We start from the raw sequence: 6254 nt of genomic DNA, 5'->3' as shown, positions 1-6254 counted from the left end.
TCATTTTAATCATGGTAAAGCACAGATTAGGGGGGTTAATCAGAGAATTTTCAATTTATGTGTGTGTGTGTGTGTGTGTATACATAAAATGAAACACCACTATATATATATATATATATACACACACACACACACACACACACACACACACAATGTATATATAGTGATGTTTCATTTTAATCACAGGAAAACATGGATTTGGTGAGGGGGTTAATTGGAGAATTTTCAATTTTTATCAGTGAATTTGCTAATTTTAAACAAAGGAAACCAGGATCCCTGATCATCACCCACCTGGACTGTTGCTTGACCAGTGCAACTAAAAAACTGCCTTTGCTCAGACCTGTAGTTACTCAACAATCAAGTTCTTTGGATTCAAGTAATTACAGCAATAATAAAGATGAGTGAAGTGTTCGCTGATTAAGAAACCCTCTCTTCCAGGTCAATTATTCTACTTTGCTTTTAATTTTTAACTGAATGCAATGCTCATGGCAGAGGAGAAGTACAATAAATAGGATGTTCAGAGACACCCTGTGCTGGTCCACCCGTGCTCACACTGAGCTTTAGGACCAAAGTTCGGTCAGTACTAAAAGCAATTTTGAAAATCCCAATATAGGATGCAAGGCCTCTATATATCCACAGGACCAGAGGTGTAACTGGTAGAGTGTGTACCCAGGGCAGCAGAGTGATGATAAGTCCTTAATTTCATAGCAGCTACAGGGCTAGGGAAGGGTTAAACTGACTTTTGGCAATGATACCTCCTCTTGCAACAATAGTCTCCTTCATGGGGAGGGCCACTTAAGATGCCAAGCAGACTCCTGCACCTGTTCTGCTCTGCACAGCCAGATTCCCAAGTCCTGAGTCCCCTTGCTTCCATTTTTGTGCCTCCCTCTACTGAGCACTCAGAGCTCACAAGCCACACAGATCAGCTGCTTGTTCCACTTGTGCACTGTGTGCTACAGGTTGGCCACCTCTAGTCCAGAGCAAAAGCACTAGGAGCCAGCTCCTATTCCAACTACTAGGGCTCAAGGTGGTTCTTAGCATGGGGATGGTCCTTTTGGTTGTTTTTTTGGTACTATGTCTTAAGGCCAAGAAGTAGGTGCTTTACAAAAGTTGTTAGGTTCATGTTTTTTCAGGGGCTCAAGCAAGGTAAAATAGGATCACTCTGATCCCAAGATATTGTTGACTTGAAAACAGTATTTAAAGGCCTGTTTTTTGGAAATTGGCTTATAGGTATAGATATACGCATTATAAGGGATCAAGATGGGGGCAGGGGTTAAATGGATTTCTAAGAGCTTGGAAGACATGCACACAACTTCTCATGGTCCTGAAAACAGACAGGCTGTCTAGCACAACAAGGCCAATGGATGGACACAGCCTGAGAATTGAGGGGGCATGCCATAACCCGAGATCACAGCATCCTAGGCAGACAGGTTGTCTAACACAACAAGGACACACAGCCTGGGAACGAAAGAAGTATGTACCATATTGTCCCATAACACAAGGTACATGACACCAGCAACAAGGCCTCAGAGAGCAGGGGGGCCTAAGTCCCGGTTTTGAGGGAACAGACCAAATTAGGAGACAGTCCAAAAGGCTACGTGGATGTGTGACCACAGAGAGACTGCCAGTCAGACATAGCCATAGATGAAGAGTCATCAGGAGTCCTCCAGGGGGAAGGAGAATACAAAAGCAGAGACTTGAGATTAACAAAGGATACCTCCTTTTCCCTCCCCATTTTGCTCCCTGAGAGGGGTCCCTATCCCTGTCCCCATCCCCCAGGAATGGTCCCCAAGGCCACCATGGACTGAGGGCATACCAGCAGCCCATCTCACGCACCTCACTAGAGGGAGCTGTGAGCCTCGGCATCCCACCTCCAGACTTCTGACACCTAAGAGACAGAGCCTCAGCATGTAGCCTGCGTCCTGACCAGATGTACTTGGACTCTGATGACAGCCCTAGGATTGGTAGATATAGAACTGTTTGATTGTTTGTATTGTTGCTTTTCTGTTATCACTTGGTATCAATAAATTCACTTATTATCAACTGGCAGGTGTTGTGGTCAGTCTGAGGGTTGTGCCTGCCCAAAACAAAGGTATAAAATCCAGATTTCTAAAATCCAGCATCAACAGATATGGCACTATATTCCAGCACTTCAACAGCTTGGAAGACTTCATATCTAAACCTGAATGTTGCCGTCTGGGGTCAATTTTCAACAGGGTGTATACATATGGAATCTGGAACCACTCTATTTCCTAACCAAGTCAGGATTTTAATACAGTTGCAGTTCTATAGTACTCATATTCTTTTCTTTGAGGTCTATCCAACTCTTGGATGTGAATTTTGATCCCATGATTTTTTAACCCTTTTATTTTACATAGGCAGGAACAAAAGTTGTTTAGCATGTGGAATAAAAACATATATGAAGTAATCCCTAAGGCTATCTGGGGTGAGTCTACTGCCAGACAAGAGACAGCTAGGCTAGCAGCATATTTGTTTTCCATAATATAATCTGCAATTATTTTTTTCCATCTCCAGGTGATTTTCTGAATTTTACTTTCATGCAATCAATAGATTGATCAAGGGAGTAAAATAATCATGCGGACCTACTAGTATTACTTTTCTTTCTTTGCCTTCTTTTTTATTCTAAAATGTTCAGGGCATGGGTTGTCTTGCTCTTTATACCTTGTATTGGGCCAAGTGTCCTGTCAGTGCTTAACAAACAATAACAATCAATAAAAGCATATAGAAGGAGTGGTCAACTAGGAACAGCAAAGCACACACTCTCCTTAAACTAAACTCTGTGATTAGATGGATCAAGCAGATTAGTTGTAGAGTACAGAGACATTCACCTCTAGACTGTGAATTTAAAGCCAGTTCTGATAGGCAGTAATTAGCCTAACAATTTCATGGCCTACCAAAAAGCAGCTGTTTCTCCAAATTGGTGCTAAGACACAATTTGGTAGAAGCTTACACTCTCCACATTGTTTTGGACTGGAGCTTTTATCTGTGGAGTGAAAAAGTCTAGTACATTTCCCAGAAATAAATTCATTTTACAATGCTTTTAAAAAATGCAAAGACAAGTGTGTAATCAGTGTTGATTGTGAGCACCAAGGTAAAATATCATTGAAAACAGGGTAAGTGACCAATGAAATATCCTTATTCAATGATATATATAAAAGCTGCATAGAATTACATAATGTCCCATATATCTACATGGCAAAAAAAATGGTAACATTTCTCATAGCTGTATGAAAATGAACAGTTTTCATCTAGGTTTCATCCTGACAAACATTTTTTTGAGATAGAAAAATGTATTGAAGTATTTAAATTACCTGTCAAATGTAAACCTACCCATTCACTGACACTTCTAAAATATAATGTGAAATCAGACATCATTTATACCCGATAGGATTTTTCATGTTGTCTTATAACATATTAATGTTGAAGCTGAGATGCAGAAATACCAGTGGATTTGTAATTTTAACCTTTTTCTCTTTAATTTCCAGAATGTAATTCTGCCCCCAGCTGGTTAAAACATCGCTGACATAGGAGACTGAAAGTGAGAGAACATTGAACCTCTGAACTCTGCAGCTTCTGGGATGACTACAATTTGCATGCAAAGTGTCAGCAGCTTTACTGTTCAGCACAGGTGCTAGCAGAAGTTCCTCTGAAAGTATACACTACACCCTGTTCATTATAGCACTAATAGCAAAAAGGTGAAATGGCTTTCAGAAAACAGAGCTCATTGATTACTCCTACAGACCATTACAATTAATGGGGTACTGCTCATTGGTCTATGACAACTGCTCTACCTGCATCAGATAATCTGAGAAGTGGAAAATAAATAATGATTCCTTTTGCTATTAGATTCATTCAGTGTCTGAGCTGAAGTCTTCATGGCCACTTGTCTTTCTATTGCTCTTTTTCATTAGATTTTTAGCCTACATTCCTGCAAACAGAACATATATGTATGTAGTGATTGATGTGACTTTATTCTCTCTTTTCAGGTATAATTGCACCATATCTCTTGCCTCCCCAAGAGGGGAAATAAAAATAACAAGCAAAAAGAAAGTGAAAAGGTAGAAAAGGAGGGAGAGGAAATATTATTACCTTTAGAGCCAAAAGCTTTCACTCACTCCTCAACTTCTTTCCAGTTTCTTCTGTCATAGTTCAGAACATCTCTTCTGATGCAGCTGAAGAATAAATTACAAATCCCTTCAAATTCATTTAACTTACTTTCTGTTCCATATCTTACCTGTTCATGTGCAGCCTGTTTCTGTCACATCAGCAATCCACTCCCTCTGTGATGGCCCTGATGCATCCTTCCAGGTTCTCAGTGTTAGTTTTTGATACTACCAATGTGAGGGAGGTTAGGCCCAAAATGTTGGCTTTGTGCATTCAAGTAAATAAAATTTGTAAAATATACATGTATTTGTACATATACAAATGCACAAACACACACATAATTCAAGTGGAAATGTTTGTGATTCATGATAAACCAAGTATTGTTAGTACAGCTGAGATGAATGAAAACTTAAGAAAAAGAAGAAAAAGCAATTCTAAAAAAAACCCCAAAACCACTGACTAAAAAAGTTTTATTGTACAAGCTGAAGTGCAAAGCACTCCTAAGCACAGTCTTGGGATTTGGGCACTGAGCATGCCAATGCCTGTTTTCTAGGGTTTACCACCACATTAGACCATGCCCATGATATTATGAACATGAGTGCTTTCAAGGGTACTTGGTATCACCTGGCCATTGCTGGACTTGAGGGAACAAGTCTGGAAATTTTGCTATCTCATCCAGTATTATACGAGGGTAAATGTTGGTGTGGATATACAGTGCCAAGAGATAAAGCTGAAGGACCTAGCAAAGGAGCAACTAAAGCATGCTACTCTGGAAATAAGATGCAATGAGGGCACGTAATAAACCTAAAAATAAAATAAGGAGTGTGTATCAGGGAGAAAGGAGGCTCCTTAACATTGCCAAAGCATATAGTAGACACACCACACTATCTCCTAGAGTGAACGCAATCACCAGACCACTGAGGAGGCTAGAAGTAAAGAGTGGACACAGCAGATCCCTAATGCCTCTACCTCTTGAAATAGGGAAGAGCAAGCCATTAGGCCACTCCATGAGATGGTGATTTGGAGCTGAGTCTTCCAGGCTGCAGAAGGCCTGACTTTGAGAAAATGATAGAGGTCAGGAGGCACTAAGGCTCTTTGTGAGGAAGGATTTTGAGATCTGGGTGGGGTTCAATTTATTCTGATAAGAAACCTAACAATTGAGGATTTATCTTAACTAGGACTGCCAAACTGGTCAGCCATGAGTGGTTAAATTGCAGTCCATGGGACTTGTTGGTGCTGGAGCTATTGTGCTGTCATGGCTTTAGAAACCAAGAGGTGGCCACTGCTTAATCTTCCCACCTTGACCACCTCTGAATTCAGGGTCTTTGGTTATCACTGGTGAGTAAAATCAGCAGCAGTATGTTGGCAGGAAGACAGTGGGTGACAACACCAGCAGTGGTCACTGCCTGGGTTGTACAGCCAGGCAAATGCAGTGGTAGCTCCTGTGGAACTGACCCATGGTGCCAAGTGAGTTGGACAACACTGATCTAAACCATACCGCACATCTGAACCTTTGGACATCTTCTGTCACTGAATTTAAAGATTTTACTTCATTTAGCTACTCACCCTGCATCTCTGGCTTAGTTTATCCATTTTCTAGGACCTTACCCTCATCCCTGGAGTCCTCTGTAGTTCAGTGGTAGTATCCTTGTCTGCCATACAGGAGACTTGAATTTGATTCCTTGATGGCCACAGAACTACAACCATGGAGGCACCAAACATCTGGACTCTGTCTTTGGGTTCTGTCTCAATGGACTAAAGAGAGGATGGAAAGTTGGGCAACTTACACTCTTCCATACTCCTGCCCAGGCATATTTAGGGTGGGAGAGGTCTGGGTGACTTCCCACACGTATACCATGATCTGAACAGATCAATGGTTGCCAAAACCAAACCGTATTGCATGTATGTTATTTCATATATGCCACAGCAGCTATTGCTTCTTTGTTTTCTTTCACCTCTTTCACCTCTAATCTCGTACCCATGATTAGGAAAAAATGCTAATGAGATTAGTGCAGGAAAGGCTCTTCCCTTCCATTGACCTTTTTGAAAAATCTCAACATGCCTCTGATTGGAGAAGATCAGGAAATGAAGTATCAGTAGGGGCTGAGAAAACCTCAAGACATTCAGAA

The sequence above is a fragment of the Crocodylus porosus genome, unplaced genomic scaffold, assembly GCF_001723895.1.
Source record: "Crocodylus porosus isolate Cpor-Errol unplaced genomic scaffold, CroPor_comp1, whole genome shotgun sequence".
NCBI classification, from domain to species: Eukaryota; Metazoa; Chordata; order Crocodylia; family Crocodylidae; genus Crocodylus; species Crocodylus porosus.
Note: the sequence above shows the minus strand (reverse complement) of the source record.